Here is a 20,329-nt window from a genome sequence, read left to right as displayed (position 1 = left end):
GGTCTGACCTTCTGAGCTATGTAGGAGCCATGGCTCATGTGGAGAAAGAGGTTTCCATGACCCTTTGCAATGTACACAATTGGATGATACTTTTCTAGACTACTGGCAATCTGATATTTCAAATGTCAGATGAAAAGAGCATATATATTTTGATTTAATTTTGTCTTTGAAATCTCAAAAACCTCAAGGGGCAGTAAACTACTGTTTTTGTTTTGTTTTGTTTTTTCTTTAGAGAGTGTTCAGATTGATAACTGCCCTGCTCACATGCATTATTATAGAAAACTAACATGGCAGTTAATTAGCTTAGGGAACCATTTCCAAGTTTTTCATAATTTTAAGGTATTTGTGCATTTACGGAGCCTGGAAATATTCTCCTGAAGTGACTGGGGAAATGGAAGCTGAGGAAAGACTAAATATGTAACCAAATGTCTGCGGGTTTAGTCTTTTACATTATTCCTGTTTGACTTTAGCTGTAGATGGGAGGAAAGCAATAAAGGATTGGATGGAGTTCTGCAGATGTGTTAGTTCAACAGCAGCCTGAAACTGATGAGACCACTCCTAAGCCTTCCTGCAGTCATTAGGGTGAAAAGGATGCTTAAAAAAAATGGGCAGAATCAGAACAAAATGTCTGACTGTACTTTCCAAGGGAGAGATCTGAAACCTGCCTGTCCCATAGCTTGAATAATTGTAAGTAGTACAAAACTATTCATATAAATAAATACAGTAGGGTACGAAAGAGAGAAAAGGCAGGTTCTGCTGAAGGACATCAAGAGAAGTGGTCTGAAGCATAGAGACAGTTGTTTGAAGCATAGAGACAGTCGTTCAGACACTAGCAGTTGCTGCAGCAGAAAATAAAGTGCTGTTAGGGATGGACAAACATGTAAATTAGAAGTGAAGCCAGCAGCTTGAGGGACCAGAGATAACTACAGCTTAAAACGTGAATAGCTAAAGAGAAATCTTATAGGGACATTATTTTTGCAGGGCTGTCTGTACAGGTATATCAGACAAGATTAAAGCACAGACCTAAGCACTGACACACTTCGCATGTGGCCAGGTCTCTTTTTGTGTAAGGACAGAGAGCTCAGAGAAATGATTAACTCTTCTAATTTTAGAAAATAATGTCAATTAAATACCAGTTAAAACCAGAAAGGAACAGTCACCTTTGTGGAAAAGATGGGACAATTTGACATCCATCTAAAGTGAAGAAAGTCCTAGTGGTAGGAGAGAGGTTACACAAACTGTTTTTGTCAAAAAAGGAGTTATGTTGTGGAAAGCATTGATTGTGGAAAGAAGATATTTTTCTGGTGTCTGAGAGACTAACATGATTTCCTCTGTACTGCTGTAACAACCAGGGCTAGCACATTTCTTGAAAATGTCAAGAGAATTTGACATAAAAGTATTGTATTTGAGGAATCAGTAACACCAAAAGCAACTTTGCCCACCCAGCTCTTCAAGGAAGTATTCTAATTTAATAACATAATTCTTTTTTTCCCCTTTGCATGCTGAAGTCAAAATGTGGTTTTGCACAGCTGCCTGGTGAATAATAATAATTAGAACTACTCCACACACTGATTTCTGTGGTAAGCACCCCTCTGTCAAACTTCAGGGGACTTCTCAGTAAAGTGTGCAAGATTTAGTGTTGATATACTCCACTGAGAAGATAGAGGGAAGGAGCTCATCCTGGAGAATTGTGACACAGCAGTAGTCCTTGGTAAAATGATACAAGAAAATCAACAAATGGGAATAAGTATGAATTGTTATTGAGTTGGAAAGCAATGTGTTTATGGATAGTAGTAGGACTCAGGGCATAGAAAGATGTGTAGTCCTTTTTTTGTTTTTGTTTTTGTTTTTTTTGTTTAACAAGGGGAGATTGCATAAACTGTGGAATGATTGTAACCTACCCAACCAAAAGAAACCTGAAGCAAAAGGAGAGGTCAAAAAAAAAGTGAAATCATGTCTCAATTACAAGCAAACACAATGTAGCAAACCGTAATTTAAATTTTACACTCATTGGGAGTTAGTTGTTTTCTGATGAGCTGGGGTCTTAATCTGACCACTGTACATTAGTGGAGCTTAAGAAAACTCAAGCTTTAGAGTTTAGTGAATACCTTGACATTAACTTCCAGGTTCCCTGTTCACACCCATCAGAGCTTTACAACCCTTGGTAAAACCTTTATGAGTCATATTTCTCTCCTGAGCTAATCAGAAGCAGTACAACAGCTAGCATTAGTCCCAGCACCACAAGATACCAGTTTAGGAAGAATACACTAGGGCAGAATTTATGCTGGATTTGCAGAGTAGTTCTCAACAGGGATTCCTCTGCTTATCCTCGGAGTTACAGAAAGGAATGCAGCGATTCATGCTCAACACAAAAACCAGCACACAGGAGTTCACAAATTAAGCTCTTCTCTAATTTCATTTATAAGGTGAGTGGAATTATTGTGAATCTATGCAGTCCATCTCTTCTTTACATATTGGAGTAGTTTGAAGCAGACTTCCTTTTTTTGTTTGTTTGGTTTGGGTTTGGTTTGGGTTTTTTTGTTGGTTTATGGCTTTTGTTTGTTTTTTGTTTTGTTGTTGTTGATGCTTCTGTTTTGTTTGCTTGTTTGTTATTTGTATTTTGTTCCAGAAAACATGTTCAGTGAATGTGTTTCAGAACCTGGTGCAATCATATATCTATGTAATGTTGGTCAATGGGAATTTCACTTGCTGTCCTATTGTCAAGCACATAGTGGTGTTTGTGTAGCAGCATTCCTGAACATTAAAAAAAGGTGCTGCAAACTGTTTTATAAGACTATGACATTTTCTTGTTTGGCATCTGTATTTTCCAAGATGAGAACATTTAGTTCTTTGCAACAGACAACTGTTTGCTCGTATCCCTTCTAGCTAAAGAGCATTAGTGGTGATGTTTGTGGTGATTTTAGGCTATGACTTTAAAATTTATTTACAGATTTCAAGCAGAAAAATGAAAAAAATATAAGTAAATCACTGTTGGGTGTGAAAAGGAAAACAAAAGATTATTCTAAGCAAATTCATTAGGTAAATATCTACAATAAGATGAGCTGTATCTTCTGATCTCTGGCTGTTTTGCTTCACTCGGGAGAGATAATCTGTGCACTTTGATTGGCCTTGGCTAAGTCTGCTTCTTTCTATTGTCCCTTTTGTACAGGAGGGTAAGGAGAAGGCAGGGAGGGAGAAGCTAGTATTTTCCCCTGGTCCTTGGCCAGGGAGGTCCTTGTGCTGTTTGCTAATTGTAAATATCTGTATAATATTGTAAATATTATATATTTTGTACATATTCATTGCATTCCATTGTAGAGTGTAGATTTTTGCTTGCAATTACAGCTTCATTTGCTTCTAACTGAGTTGGTCTGGCAAAAGTTAATGCTGGGGGAAAACTTCAACCCACCACAATGTTGTACAGAATTGAAACTGTTCCACAATTTTCTTGCTAAGTATTCATGATGTGTGTAATCCTCCTCACTAATCACAGGAATCTGCAACCACAAATAGTATTAGGTCTTATTCTGATACAGTGTTGTTTGTAAAATGCATCTGAAATTTATTTTCTTCCAAACTTTGACAGTTTAGATCATATAGCCTCCTCCTACCTATGAGTACAGTTTAACTGAATTTATTGAAATCCCATCAAATCCTGTTATCAGAGAATCTGGCTATGCATTTGGCTTTCGTTCAATTTGACAGTCAGTCTGGCTTTCACTGACTCCAACTTATTTTATATAGGGATTTGGCAATAGCATGGTTAAGTATATACATCTTGCCATCTTAAAGCCTCTGCTGGTTTCTCAAAGCAAATTAATTGACTCTTGGACTATAATAAGTAGAGCATTTTATGCTTAGCATCACTACAGATGCTATGAACTCAATAGTGCATGACCAAATAATTCAAAATAAAATCAGATTTCACAAGTCGATTGCCCAATAAAGGCACAGATTTACATTCATGCTTGGAATGTGGTCTAGAAATGCATAATTACCTTTATGCCTAACAGATGATTGAAACCATTAGAGAAATATAAATATAACAGTCTTTGTTCATAAGTTTCAGACCAGAAATCTTTGTGACAAAGGAAAAAAGGAAAGAGAGAAGAAAAAAAAAAAAAAGAAAAAAAAAGAAAAAAAAGAGATTATGCACTTCCAAACATTTTAAAATAAACTACAATATGCTCAAGTTATCAAAGGATGTTTCACTAGGTTGAAGTTACTTCCATGTTGGAAACATAGGAAACAGACATCCAAGAGTGCCCTTGTATCAATTCCACCAAATCATTTAACAATTTCTACTCAAAGTGAAAACATGGCCCAAGATGAAGTGCAATTCTTTCTACTTCTTCCGTGGTCTTCTTTGAATCACATCAAAGTAAACTTTTGTTTTGTCACCCTTTGGCTATGACTTTTATTTTTAATGACATGCAATGTGTCCTTTTCAAATGACCCTTCTTTGGAAATACCCATTTTATTAAATGAGTTGGAATGAGTCCTTATAATCTCCTTAGATTCTTAATAGTTTAATTTGTGTTTGTGCATGCTGCTGTTGGGATTGACAGAAAAAGTGCAAACTCACATGGCCTTACACAACATTCCCTTGATTAAGAACTGATGTCTCCTAAAGTAACAATAATGGATGAAGTTGTGGGCATCTACAGAGAACAGGCCATATGCCTCAGATGCAGGCAATGCACAGAAGACACCAGAAAGGTTTCTAAAGTAATGAAGGAACGGTTTTATCGCCAAGTAATTACTTAAGAGAGATGAAAACAAATACATGCTACTGAAGTCGCTCACGAGACTAAGTAGATGTAGCAGACATGTCTTTTTTGCTTATGTTTTTGCACAGGAAGGGAAAAAAAAAGTCCTTCACAGATTGACAAGTCACTATGAAGCTTAGAAAAGATAAAAGGGAAAGTAGCAAGTAGCACATGTAGTGCAATTAGGAAAAGTTCACATTGTGCAGACAGTAAGCCAAATTCTACCCTTGGTGACAGTCACAAAACTCCTCTGGAGGACAGCCAACAGTACATTTTTAATGCCTCCAACCTGTAACCTCCTGTCTTAGCCTGCAGTACCACTTAGTCATGCTAACTTTTACCAAAGCATTTTTGTCTTCTAAATGAAAGTATTCTTGCACCTTGCATTTTGGTGTCTGATTTCTACTGTCTTGCTGCTATCCCAAATTCTGCCTTCTGTTGGCAAGCTCTACAGATTTCTCTGCCTTTTCATCCCCTTGAGAATCTATACACATTAATTACAATGGGCTTAACAGAATTACATACATGTCAGGAAACCTAACTGCTATCAAAATAAAAGTGAGTCAAGTGAGCCTTGAACAACTGTGAGTTCTCTTGCACAGAGAAGATAGGAATGAAAATACATGCTTGACTCTTTCTGTTTTCCCACTGTTGCCTTAAAGACCTTAAAATTCCGATTCAGGTTTTCTCCTAATGAAAACTGATGGGATCTCCCACAATCATCCTCAGTGACCTTCTTGCAGAACTTCTTTGTGAGTCTTCTACATTGTTTATGATTGTTAAAATAGGATGGTCAAGCAGTCAACAAAAATTATAGTCTGTAAGAATCTGTATCTCATTTTACATGCCTGTGTACTTCATCAGCAGTATAACTAATCCCATCTGAGATCAAAAAGGAAAGGAGAAAGCTAGGCAGTGAATTTAGATGTTCCTCATCCACTGGACAGATTACCTCAAAACTGTATTCATCTTCTCTTCTTATATTTTCAAGTACTATTTTGGCTAAATCTGTTCAACTTCTGCTTCTTTCTTCAACAGTCTTTTTGAATCTCTATTTCTTTTTTCCCCATTTCTGTTGTGTTTTGGTTTTTTTGTTTTTTTAACTCCACCAACTTCTCTCATTAGTAGATTCCGATACCTTTGCATCCGGCCTCCTATGCTGATGCTGTCATTGCCATCTCATGTTTCTTTTGCCCCTTTCCATTCTTGTATCATCTCCAAAAAGCACATCTTAATCCTTGAGCAATTTCAGCCATGAAATGTGTGATAGAATTGTAAGACCTGACATTACAAGCCTATAGATTTATGCTAAAAAACCTGACCTGGTCCAGTATGTCTTTCAGTCTGAAATTCCTCTGTCATTGGCCACGTCCTCTTTAAATCTTTACCACTTACTTTGGTTTGCACTTGTCACTGTGCTTTGTAAATACGTACCAAGCCTCCACGTGTGAACCCTGAAGTCAATGTGATGAATCAAAGGATGAGGAGGAAAGGCAGTTCCATACAGCATGAGTGTGTGTTGATGAGTAGCCATCAAGTTACTTCTGCTTGGCAGGAAGGGTACTTTAAGGTGACCCACCTGGATGCATTCATGTGACCTGCTCTGGGTGGTCCTGCTCTGGCAGTGGATTTGGACTGGATGACCTTTCAATGTCCCTTCCAGACTCTCACGTTCTGTGATTCTGTCTGACACTTAAAGAAGTCTGTTAACATGAATATACACAGTTTCACTTTCTACTCCATTCTTGGGTCTCCCCCACTGCTTATATCTGGGTACTATCTGGGACATTAGATACCTAATTCCCACTAAAATCACAAATCTCTGAAAAAATTAATCTCAAGGGAGATTCCTTAAGTTTCTCCTTGCTGATAAGCTTCACACAAGCCCACATACAAGAGAGCTTTGAAGATTTTCCACACAGCAGATGGGTTTTCCAAGGCAATCCCTACAACTGTCTGTTATTATTATGGGGGTTTTTGAATGAATACAGTCTCTTAAGGTTCTACAGGATTCCTCAAAACCATAACAATGTATGTTATCGTTATGATTTGTGTGTTAATTAAACATTTCTAGCTCAATGAATGAATTCCAGATAAACTCTCTAGACAATTGAGCTCTGCATCCTTAATCACTGAGCCATAGGTCAAGCAGAGTTTAACACATTCCATTCAGTGGAATTAAAGAATTTACTCCCTGTTCTAAGCACTCAGTACCTTTCCATATACAAGTGTAAAAAGTCTCTACAGTATTAAAATGGTATAATTAGACAATTGTTGTGTTCAAAGCTATTTGCCTCAGATTAAACAAATTCCTAAATATTTTCAGTTTCTGCCTCTGCTAATTGGGAAGCTTTTTGTGTGTTTCATTTAAACATAATGCTAGGAACAATTCAGTACTTTCACCTCTGGGACTCCATTTGTTATTTACTGGTTCCTTAGAGACTTAAAGCAATTAAAATTAAATTGAATTTATAGCTAAATCCTTCCCTGAGAACTACAGGACAAAAATTATTAGAGCTTTCCAGAAGATTTCTTATTTTTAGAACAATACTGTTCACTGAGTCAAACAAAACTCTGCCTACTTGCACCAGCAGTAAATTCACTCCTTTCAGTGTACACAAGTCCTTTTGGTTTTATTTGTGTCTTTTTATTTTGGTCAACTTTGCTCCAATCTGCCTACCAATGCTTCATATTTAAATACCAACTTTGAACAGAACAATAAAAAAATAACTGTATTCTGTATATTCATACTCATTCTATTCATGTTTAAAGTGGAGATTAGCATGATCAGTTATAGCCTCTGCGGCAGTTTAGGCTGGGTGCCTCCTGTTACTGCTACATAAGTTGCACCTCCAGTGTCTGTGTCCAGGGGGTTCAACCCAGTATGTGGACACAGGGAGCAGTATATTTCATACCCATAAATCCTGTGCCCTATAAATTCATCTGCAAAGTCATTCTCTTCCTCTTTCTTTGCTCTCTGCTCCTGTGGCAGATGTTACCTATCGGGTAATGGTGGGGGGAGTATCTCTAAGCTTCTTAGGCCTGTCTAGGCCTAATGCCAGGAGGAGAAGGTGGGGAGCAGTCTCAGACTTGGCCAGCCTGAGACTAGCCTAGCAGTTGGGGGGGTGGGGAGAAGGAAGAAAAAGCCCTGGGGGTTTTGGGTATACCCTCAGGTGGGAGAAGGGAAGTGATGGGAGGCCTTTGGGTGTGCTGTAAGGGATTCTGTATGCTTTGGGATTCTTTGTCACTATGCTTTGTACTTTCTATAGAACACTTACTGCTTTTCCATTTAAACTTTCCATCACTTTACAATCCATTTTTATGAGCATCATACTTTTGCCCCTTTCAGGGGCAAGAGAGGATCCATCTGGCCTCAAACCACGACAGCCTCTTACACATTTGAATATTTGCATTAAATATCTAGATTTTTAAATGGGCTAATTCTTTTATTCTGTTGGTTTGTGGTAAAGAAATACATAAATATATGTATCTATATAATAAGATTCATAGGAAATATGTTGTCAGCCATCTTAGTCTTCCTTTAAAATCAGTGAGGGATAAGTAAGTAAATTAATATACAATGCATCTGGCTTAATTCAGATGAGGTGAATCATGACCTAGCAGAAATGGCTACATAACAGCCTCATATTTGTAGATCTGCTGCTTATATCTGTGTCTGGCAAAATTAATGCCATTTGTAACCTGCAGCAAATGGAAGCAGAAATGTTATTCTTCTTCTTGTTTCTAAAGTAGCTTCCATCTAAGAAGCACATCAAGGCAAAGGATGCAAGAGGTCCTTGTTACATAGTCTCTTTCTCAGAATTGAACCAAAGACCTTCCCACTCTAAGAGAAGCCTACTCTCTTTTGACAGACTAATTTGCTTGAATATAAGTACTAAAAAAATGCTTTAATAAGTGTTCTAATGTAACAGTTACAGAAAAAGGGTATACTGAAATAATTTTAAAATAGGGGGAGTAGATGGAAGTTGATCACACTGTATTATATATGAATTGTTGAACAATGTAGGAAAGTTATACAGAACATGAAAGAAGGCCATGATAAATCATTTGATACAAAAGAAAATGTCCAATTTTTTTACCATAGCAGGAGAAAAATGAATCCTAGCAACAGCCTACATTTGCTACTAGGTGAGGGGGATAAGACAATGAGAAGGCAGAAACATCCTTCCCATTGTATGTTTGACACAATATATTTAGCAAGAGACTGGGTAAGGATTGTAAGTTGAATCATTTAATTTTGTGCCAGTGTAAGCTAAAAGAGTTCTACTGCTCCACACGGCAAAACTGGCTTTACAGAGAGATAGAAAACTTTTTCCTTTTTTAATTGGAACTGTAATGCTAATTTATTGAAGTGAATTGGAAGAAAAGCAATTTTCTCCATATTTTTAAAAGATCAGGTGGGATGCTTTAAGCAAGTACAGGCTGACCAGCCTAAAATGTTTTCTAAAAAAAAGGAAGTCACTGGAAAAGAAGCCTTGTCTAGTCAATGTCAGTCTGCATAAGCTAGAAAAATATGCCATCAAGCAAACTTCATAGGGCTTTTGGAAATGCGATTGATGAAGGTAATTGTAGCAATATATTTAGATTTGTCTTCTGACTTTCTGTAACATATCCTTTTGTATGATCACAATGCCATTAAACAGATGAAACCAGATAAAAGGCTACTTAAGAGATCACTACTGATTAATAAGGAGAGTATAGGCTTAGATGTGATCCTGTGCATGAGCTGGCGGAACATAGGGATGGTGATAACATACATAAATTTACTTCCTCACACAAAGCTTCACCTACTTCATTATGCATGAATATAGAGAATATCCACTCCAAAATCTCACTCTATGTCCTCTGAATATTGCATGGGCCTCCTGAGAATTTTAAACCACAAATCTTAATTAGCTTAGAAATTAAAATTATTTTTAACCAGGTCGTTCAAGAACTGTTTCAACAGAGGTTGAAATTTTGTTCCTTTAAAACAAATCAAGGACGTATTTTTTTCTGAAAATATTTGCCCTCCCCCATTATTCCCAATGAACAGAATCCATTTGCAATAATAGGAACCTTCTTTCTTGATATAAGCTGCATTAGTATTTTCCTCTGCTTCTTAAAATCAGTAGTCTCCATGTTCTCTAAAGCAAGTTGAGTTCATTCCTGCTGGTTGCATTTGAAAGGTCTTCTAGAAACTACTCTTCTTCATGTTCCCAGTCAAAATAATGGATAGTAGCTGCTGTTTCTGCCAGACCAAAGACTCTACAGCCACTTGTTGCTTGCTTGCTGTATGTATAAATAATAACACTCAATTTAAAGAAAGTCCTGTGTGTTTTTCCCTCCTTGGAAAAAAATATAACTAATGGATTCATTTCCAACAAAAGAATCACAAATATTTTTATCAAAACAGCAGATAACTACTAGAGAATCTACATTTTTCTCTTTTCCCTCGTATTTCTTGGTTGTGGCTGCTTTGTCTTTACAGTTTAGTTCTATTTCTAAATCTTTATGCAGATTCTGACACAATTAATATGCTGGTGTTTTAATGCCATGAAAGCAGGAATTGTGTTTACTGTCTGGTCACTTTGTCTACAATGTACAAATTTTCCCTATGTCTCGTGCTTTTGAGGTAGTCCCCTGAACAACTGTTGGTTTGTTTGTTTTTTACAGCTGGGTTAAAACTGAGGGTCTGCATAAATCTGACTAGCCATAGATCTCATATAGAAGCATAGAATAATTCATGCTGCAAAAGACCTTTAAGACCATCAAGCTGAACCATTAACCTACCACTGTCAAATTCCATTTACTTAGGCTAGGCAAGTGACTATAGACAATACCCTGACAAGTGTCACATAACTAACATCTCACTTTTGTAACTTTTGGCTGGTACCCCAAAAACCAATTACAGTTTTGTATTGTCACTTGGTTGACTCCTACACTTGCTGAGTTGGCATACGAGCTTTCCCATGAGCTGTCCCGCCAGACACCCTAATGCACAGAGATGTAATCTATCTCCTCTGCTGGAAAACCTTTGTTCAGAGAAAATGAGTGGATTTCTGCTGTCCTCCAAGAAATAAAAAAAAATAAATAAAATTTAACCAATGTATCAAACAAGAGATCCAGCTTTATTGGATCATAATTGTTTTTCCACTTCTGCCTTTGCTTGTGCTTCCTTTTACAATAGACCTTACTACCATCCTAATGAAGCCAAGATAAGTCTATTTGTCCATGTCAGGAAGCACTGAGAACTGAGAAAGAATGAATCTTAGTAGCCAGGGCCCATCCCAGCCTCCATCAGGTGAGAAGGGCAGATTCAAAGATGTTACCAGCTCTAACCAAGAGCCCATGCAAGTTCATTCTGATGAGACAGGTTGATGATGAGGCCATAAAGTCAATCCACAGGTCACAATTCAGATCAGCTGGGTCCATAGCGAGGCATGGGCATGACTGTGAGGGATCTGGTCAATGGCATACCTACAATACACTTCTGGAAGGGAATGGCAGAGATTATATGGGGCTTCTGGGACCATTGCACAAGGTTTGTATGTGGAGGCCCCCAGTGAAGCTGATTTGGGCCAGCAAGGCTATTAGCACTCATCAGTGGAAATAATCTAAGTGATGAATTCGTCTTCACAACTTCCTTCCTAATTTTTCTGAATGATGGAATTCTTCAAATGACCAATTTTCTGAAACTACACTGCAATCATAGAAAAGAGGAAATCCTTTACCGGAAACATCAGGCCTTAGCACTGTCACATCTGTGCCAAATATACTGGGGTTGTTTAACCTGGAGTAGTCAAAGTTAGAGGGAACCTAACAGCAGCTCTTTGGTACCAAAGACCAAGTTATTGAAAAGGCAGAGACAGTCTCTGCACTAAGTTCCAGGAGAAGAGTTCTAAATTAAAACAGGGAGTTTCTAGCAGGATATATGGGAAATAATTTTTACTATTAGGTTAATTATGCACTGGAACCATTGCCTAGTGAAATTATGAGACCTCTACCCTTGGATATTTTTAAGTCCTAATCAGACAATCTTTGAGCATCCTGATCTGGATGACCCTTCTTTGAGCAGGGGGCTTCACTAAAGATCTCCTGAGGTGCCTTTAAATTTGAGTCACCTCATGATCATACACCATTCATATCGATAAATGATACTATTGTTCTTCTCTAGCTGCATAAGATTAATCACTGCGCAACACTTTAAGCTTCACATTTCTTTTCTTCCTTTCCTTTGCACATAATCTCATACTCTAGATACCACATTTACTCCATATTAAATATGGGATAGTTAAAGAAAAAAAAAAAGTACAGATACTCAGGAGAAAGTGGGAACTGCTAATATGGTATCATGTGTGTAGCCAATTGAACCTGATGGTGAATATTCAACACCCTGCTGACATCATGCCAGCTTTAAAATGAAAGTACTGGCTGGAGCAAAGCATCACAGGGCTTGAAATTCAGATTGTAACGCGAGAGACTTTCTGTTTCCAGTTACTGTTTCTGGTTTTCTGGTTTTGGGGGATTTGGTGCTAAGCTTTTTCTCTGGGCTGGCTGTAGGTTTGAGGGCTAGTTGGGGTAATTTTATCACTGCCTTCTGCTGCTGCTTCTGCTGTGTTTTTCTGTGATTTAGGATACAATAATTATACATTGTATTATAACCATTGAACTCTACCTTTATCTCAACCCAGGGCTTTCTGTGTTATTTTCCTTCCCTTAGCTGGGGAAATGTAAAGAAAATGAAGATTTATGAGGAAACCAACACCTAGGTTTCAAATTCCTCTAGAATCAGACCTTGCTCAATAGTAAGGCTCTGTTCCTAGTGAGATCATGTTTTAGTTTAACAGAGCTTAATCAGAACTGAACCAAAAAATAACATTAGTTAAATACTTTGAAGTGCTTCCATTTCAATTTATGTCAAGTACCACTACTTGTGATGTCATAAACATGGAACATTATCATCATTGTCTCTAAAACTTACATGTTGCCTATTTTGGTACTATCTACAGAGCAGGTGAATGTCAGGAAGAACATTACATACTCTATTTATTATGATGCATTTGAACTATGACTAAAGCAAGTATCCAATGCAAATCATCACACACTGCACAATTTTGATTTGTGAATGAAGAGTTTCAGAAACCTGTGAATTCAAGTAGAGAACCTTATCTTTGTCTTCTGGATTTCTTTCTAGCTGTTATTCTATAATCTAGGCTGTAAAATATTTGCTGTAAAGGCAAAATCACATACCAAGTCCAAATATCTCTCTCCCTTCCTTTTACTCCTCTCTGTCCCTCAAAATCTATTAAACTGTTCTGGTTTATTTACATCGAAAATCATTTAAAGAGCAAGAACAACAAGGAAAGTGAACAATCTTTTCCTGGAGGGTTTGACAGTGTTCTTATGAGTGATGCATGAACAGGCAGGAGGTTTCTGAAGAGTGGATGGCATATCAAAGATTTCTTTACTCTGCAGGAAGATAGAACTCATTATCAAAAGAGACATGAAATGAGGACCCCTTGTCATTTGTGCTGTTAGGCAAATTAATACAGCTAGTTACTCTACTCATTCTTCAAGATTAAAGAGAAATACTGTAACATAAAAAAGATGATAACATGTATTCTTTCATGAAGAGCTTATTATGAATATATAGTACATTTTATAATAACTTTTATGGATGGCTGTTTAGGCCATTCTACAATTTCTCAAGATTATAAAATGGAAAAGTAACACACATTCTAGAACTGAGAACTATATATCTTTAATGTGTACTGCCAACCACAACTGGCTCCTGGGGTGCATCAAAAGAAATATGACCTGCAGGTCAAGAGAGGTGACCTATCCCCTCTGTTCTGCTCTTGTCGGCTCCATATAGAGTGCTGCATTTGACTTGTAAGAATGGCATGAACATGTTGGAGTGACTTCAGAAGGCCATTAAGATGATAAGAAGAGAGCTGGAACACCAGTCCTATAAGGAACTTAGTGATAGGACAGGGGGTAATGGTTTTAGATTTAGATAATATATATGGAAGAATTTCTTCACTGTGAGAGTGATGAGGCACAGGAACAGGTTGCCCAGGGAAATTGTGGATGCCCCCTGCCTGGAAGTGTCAAAATTAATCTGAACCAGTAGAAGATGTCTCTGCCCATGACAGGTTGGCTGGAAATACATGATCTTTAGGGTGTCTCCCAACCCAAACTATTCTGTGATTTTATGACTGTATGAAATTTCAAATATGAAACACAGTTTGCTACATTGTGATTTCACATGAAAAACAAATACACTTGTAAACTTTGAGGGAGGAAAAAAAGCAATTTACAATTAGAGAAAACAAAATGAATATATTTTATTGGATATGTGAAAGAACTGTAATGAAATATAAAATGCAGTATATATATTTGCCAGCAGGCATGAAGTCTTGTATTAAACTCTTTGAATACATCTTTTGTAGGTGGCAATACAATGGAGCAGGCTTGATGAACTTTTTCTGGGAAGTGGGAGCTGGAAGCTCTTATCTAATTCACTGAACAAAACACTTTTTTCTAAATCACATACCTAAAATCTGACATGACAGGTAAAGTTCTTCTGAACTTTAAAAATAGCACCCATTTTCCTTGTCTGACAGCAAAAAATTCCTTGAATTTATCATTCAGATGTGTTATTCAAGCTGTAATTTTATTACTTTTTTATTATTTTCTGTTAATAATCTCATGTGCTAACACCCTTCAGGAGTTTTTATGAAATACATAACCTGATGAATCATCTGAAATAGTGATATTTTCAGCAAGATAAGGCCCAGTGCATAAAGTTTATTTAGAAACTGAAGGAAGGTTTTCTGTCACCATTTTGGTTAGTTTGTTTGTTCAGTTGTTTGGCATTACTTCATAGTGTTTTCAAGAAGGCAAAACTGAGATAATTGCAATTGTACTTCCCAGGTATGAGATAGCTTCTAATCCACCACACATCTTTTCTCCATTTCTTTAATAGATATAGTAACATTTTTCTTCCTTTTCAGAAAGTAATAAAATGTAAATAAATCACTATTGGGCATAAAAAGGAAAATAATGATAATTCTAAACAATCCCATTGCAAAGATAATGGACTTAAGCTAGTAATGTAAACAATTTCTCTTTGTGCTTCCTCAGGCTGGGAGATACCAGTTTGCTCCTGCCTGACCTTGGCTGCAGTGCTTTTGTTGTGACTGGTATTAACTTCTCTGCTTCTGTCTCTTCTCCCTTTCATACAGCTAGTAGCTTCCTCTGGTCCTTGGCCAGAGGAGTTCCTGTGTTGTTCATTAATTGTAAAAACCTGTAAATATTGTATACTTATACATATTCATTGCGTTCCATTGTAGATTGTAGTTTTGTTTGTAAATACAGCTTTAATTTGCTTCCAGTTGATCTGGTCTGGCAATTAAATGTTGGGGGCAGGGAGAGAAGTTTCAACCCACCACATCTAACTATATTGATACCAAAATCTTATGATACTTCTAGTGTGTTTTTAATACTGCTCATGAAAATGAAATACAGAGTCTTCATGGAAGAGGATGTTGCACAATATATTTGATGAAATATATAAACAGTTAAGGTCAATAAAACAGTACTGTCTGATTTGTTGAAGGACCTGAACAAAAATATGTGGTGCTCTCAGCTTACAGACAGTAATCAGCTTTCATCATGTATAGAACAGTATAGAACTTCTACTAAGAGGAAATCCTTTATTGAGAAAGTTTCTTCTCATAAGCATCATGCCTCAGTTTCTTCATTAACAATTCTGTGGCAGTGACCTAAAAGGAAGTGCAAGGAAGGAGGCAGATACTTCAAGCATATTGTGCATACACAAAATTATCACAATATTTATTTTTAAAAGGCAAACAAAAACCCAAACCACAACAGCTAATTTGTGAAATATTCTTTTGCAGATAAGTATTAATCATAAAAACAGAAACCTTAGAACCTGTGGATAACAACAGGGGTGGGGGGGGGGAGGGGGTCTATGGGAAACAACTCCTAAAACTCTCAGATTTTTCTGATTCAAGTGTGTTTTCGTCTGCTCTACAAAACCACCTCCCCCTCACAGTGTAGTTAATGGGGTGAATCATCAACACATTGGAGAGTTCTGTGAGTGGCCATTATGAGACCATGCCAGAAAGTGGAAGCAGTGTTAACTAAGCTTTTAGTTATCAAACTGAACTTGCAAAATGAGTTGTCAAAGGCTAAAGGCAGCTTTTCAAGCATGATGGAGAAAGACAACATCCCTTGTACTGCAGAGTTTAATTTTCAGATCCTGCTACAGATTTGGTTTTTATGGTTTAGTTTGGGGTTTGGGAAAGAACACTATTGCCTGCAGTATGAGATTTCAAAAGTAGCCTTACATTTCTAATTTTAAAATATTTTTGACAGAAATGTCAAAATTCACATTACAGAATTCATTTGTAGGGCAGTACACAATGCCAGGAAACCTGCTCTAGGTGATACTCCTTTGAGCTGGAGGGTTGAACTATGTGATCTCCAGCAGTCTCCTCCAATCTCAAGTATTCTGTGATTCCATGATTTATTTTTTATACTCAACAATGGACTCTAAAACATAAATCTTAAAATGACAAACATTAACTTCACAATTATTTCAGCCTTACTAATTCAGAAATCTTCCTAAATATATGAGACTATTATATTTTAATATCTTCAAGCTTTTCATCTAACAGTAGTTTTCAATAAACACCAATTTTTAGACACGGTCACATCTTCTGTCAGCATGCTTAAATGTGAATTTAGAAAACTAAGTATCCACTTTTTCATCTGAGGAAACTTCTTCATATAATGTTATTATGGAGCAGTGTTCAGAGACTGGTGTAAGAAAAGGGAAGAGTGAAAAGGACAACATTTCAGAGCTGTTAAATATTCATGAGTTCTTTTATGTTTTCACGTAAATTTTACTTTGGTAGTGCATAATCCTCTAAAGACACTCTCTCTTGGAAAAAAAGTTCTCTGAAAACCTGAACAAAACCAGTCATACAGTAAAAAGGAGGGAGGAGACAGTAAAAGAGGATTAATGAGAGAAGTGGCACAATCTATTGGGAGTTAGAAGTGGAAAAGTTGCTGTGGGAACTGAGAGGTAAGGTATAGAATGCTTCTGCTACATCTCATTATTGTTTTGTTCTAAAATGACTTGTAGGTTATATGTATGGAAATACAGTATCTATAGTAGCATCCCACCAAGACTCACTAATCACACACACAGATTCTGCATGATGATTATGGAGTTAGCTATGAGCATCTTTCATATCAGGCTCCTGCAAAACTGAAACCAACTAACAAATCCAACCAACAAAAAAAAAAATGCTAAGAAAAGATGGGAGAGTCACAAACACAATCTGTGACAGTTTCTGCTTTGGCAAAATAAGTGCTAGTTTATTAAAGGCTTCTATATACTACTGGATGGTAATCAGTTACTCATTTATTTTAAATTTCAGAACAAAAACTGCACATTAAATTGAATTGACTAGAGGGTCACAGACATTTGATTTTTAATCCCCCTAATCACACTTGTCTTCTGTGAGATCCTAAGCTGTTCCATAATTTCTCCTCAATTCTTAGAAATTTGAAACAATCACCTACTTAATGTAACTTCTAAGGCAAATTCTATGTTAACATTTGTGCTGTCAGTTTTCTTTGGTTTTGCAGAATTGCATCAAAAATAAATTTGGCTCAACATCTGCAAAAGCATATAAACATAAAAATGGGCAGCAATTAGTAAAGGATTTTTTCCCTAGTTTTATCTTGATTCAAACTCTATCTGATAAGTTTACAGATAAGTATGATGTAGACAGAAAATGTGCTGTTCAGCAAAAGAGCCCATTCCTGCAATATGCTATGCATTGTACCAACAAAACTTCTGTCAAGACAAAAGAAAAATTCTACTAAAAATTCTGAATTTGGTTCATTGAATACTGTGTTCACTACTCTGGGCAACCTGGTGATCTGGGGAAAAAATAAAAACAAACAACAAAACAGGACCCTGAAATGCAGTAGAGCAGCTTTCTTCCTAGTAGAATGTGGTGAAGGCACATTATGCCCAGAATTATGTCCCAGATATTGAAACTTGTCCCAGCATGTGTGGACACATTGCCCTTCTCTCATAAGGGGAACAAAGGCCAAGGCGTTAGCCAGGTGGCACAAACAACTGCATGCACCTATTGCATGGGATGCTCATGTTGCTACCAAGTATGGGCATAATTCTAGCTTCACACTTTCTGTAGGATGAAGCTTTACAAGAAGTTTACAAGAGTGCCCGTTGTCCAAATCCAGCCTTGAGAAACTTATAAGTATTACCTCAACTTGCAAGCAAGCTGCCCTCTTTCTCTTTGTCCTCTCTCCTAGCCCAAGCTGCTAAGCTCGTGCCATAGCCTTTGCTATTAAGCTCATTGCTATTAAGTCTTTTCTCTCCTACAAGCAAGCAAAATAGTGGCCTCTGCAAGACAAGGCAGGCCCATTGAGACTCAGGCCTGAGAGTATCTCCTGAGGAGGGACCTTCACTGAGAGCCTGAAAAGCTACAGCATTGTATTGCCAGTCTCACCATTCAGAATAGCCCACCGTGACTTCAAGAGGACTGGACCCCCGAGGGTAAGACTTCCCAGTTGATGGGGAAGGGAATAGCCAAGTCCAGCAGTTCAAACATCTGCTAGAGTCTTAAGTAGCAGGCTAATGAGCTGCACGACCTTGCGTGTCAGCGCAGAAAGCAGAACCAGCACCTTAGCTGCATGCCTGTGTGACCCCACCATTGCAGGAGAGGAGCCTCCACTTCCACTGCTCCATGCCCTGTGAACCCCAGGGAAATCCAGAGCACTGTTTGTGCCCTGTGCTCCAAAGCCAGGACCACTCCAGTAGGGTCCCACATGCTCCTTTGAGCCAAGCAAAGGGGAAGCCACCACTCCGCACAGCCGTGACTCTTCCCTGGGGCCGTCCTCACCAGCCCTGAAGGTCATTGCCATGAGGGCTGACCCCGTCCACACCAGCCCTACTCGCCCTCCTGGGTCAACCCCCAGGACTGCTCCCTGCCATCTGGAGGAAGCCACCTGGGTCCTGAGAAGGGACCCTGCCTACCGCCTAGCCTACTTCCTGTCCCCTCTCTGCTTCTGCGTGAGGGAGAAGGTTGCCTCCATTGTTGCCGTCCTGACCAGCCTAGGAGCCAGCCCCAGTGACAATAGCCTGCTGGAGCCTAGTACTTAATCTCACTACAAACAAAGGACACTGTATCTTCCAAGTGCTTTCCACTCACTAACATTTGGTTCAAACCACCCGCGTCTAGCAGAGTAACATTTCTAGTCCAAGCCTATGACACATTTTAATATCTCTGTATACAGTTAAGAGGCTGTCAGCATCCCATTGGTGGACAAATGGCAGAGTTTCACCCTTGTTATATTAATAGAAATTCTGTAAATATTCTAATTGGGTTCAAATTATAAGTACTAAACCACTTATGGGATGTATTTCATAATCATGAATTAGAATATGTATATGAAATACTGATGCATTGGTTATTTAGAATTTTAATAAATAATAAAAATTATTTCTATAATTCATATCTCAGATTCATAAATCAATAACCTCATAATCACATAGAATCATTATTATATTGCATCAGATTTCAAGCCAAGTCAACCAAACAAAACAAACAAACAAACAAACAAAACCCCCACCAAAATAAAACAACAAAATTCAAAACAACCCCAATACAAACAAAACAAAACCCAAATGCAAACAACCAAAAAGTACTTCAAACAACAAACCTCCTATTTCAACAGTGTTCCCATTATGCTATCATGTGATTTCTTCCCCCTAGTTCCTGTTTTGTTCTCAAACATTACTAGCAAGGTAAGTGTGTAAATAAAATCAGGTTTTTATTCTTGACACGATCTCTATTCAAAACTCATTCAGATGGATCACAACTGGGGATTGCTATTGATCTTATCACCATGGAATCAACTCTGATGTCTTATAGAGCTCTCACTGTATCCCATTCAATGTTCCTAGAGTACAAGGATGCTGCTACATTGTGAGAGTTCTGGTCTGCTGTAAGTATAGACAGGGGAAAATAGAGAGTTAAAGTGTGGCTGCAGAGAGAGGAGGCAGCTGCACCAGCTCAGCACTGGGAACTTGTTTTGGATTTTCTTTCCTTTCCTTTCAGGAGATAAGGTGTTGGTGGCTGAGGACCTCCTGAAGAGGGGACGAGGGGCAGCAGGCTAGGGTTGCCTACATGCCTGAGAACAGTGATGTAGCAGGGGGAGGGGTTGCTGTGGAAACCGCGTGACAACCAAACAGAATCCAGCGCGTGGCTGCAGATGTTCAGAGAGCTGGCTGCAGTGAGTGCTGGAACCCAGCACTTGGTATGGAGGATGGAAGGAACAATATCTGTGTTAGGTGTGAGCAGATCAGTGATCTGATGAACATGGTGGCCGAACTAAAAGAAGAGGTGGAAAGGCTAAGAACTATAAGAGACGGCGAAAGGAAAATTTACTATTTCCATATTCTAACCTCTAAAACCAGAACAGGGGGT

The sequence above is a fragment of the Dryobates pubescens genome, chromosome 10 (assembly GCF_014839835.1).
Source record: "Dryobates pubescens isolate bDryPub1 chromosome 10, bDryPub1.pri, whole genome shotgun sequence".
Classification (NCBI taxonomy): domain Eukaryota; kingdom Metazoa; phylum Chordata; class Aves; order Piciformes; family Picidae; genus Dryobates; species Dryobates pubescens.
This window is presented reverse-complemented; position numbering follows the sequence as displayed.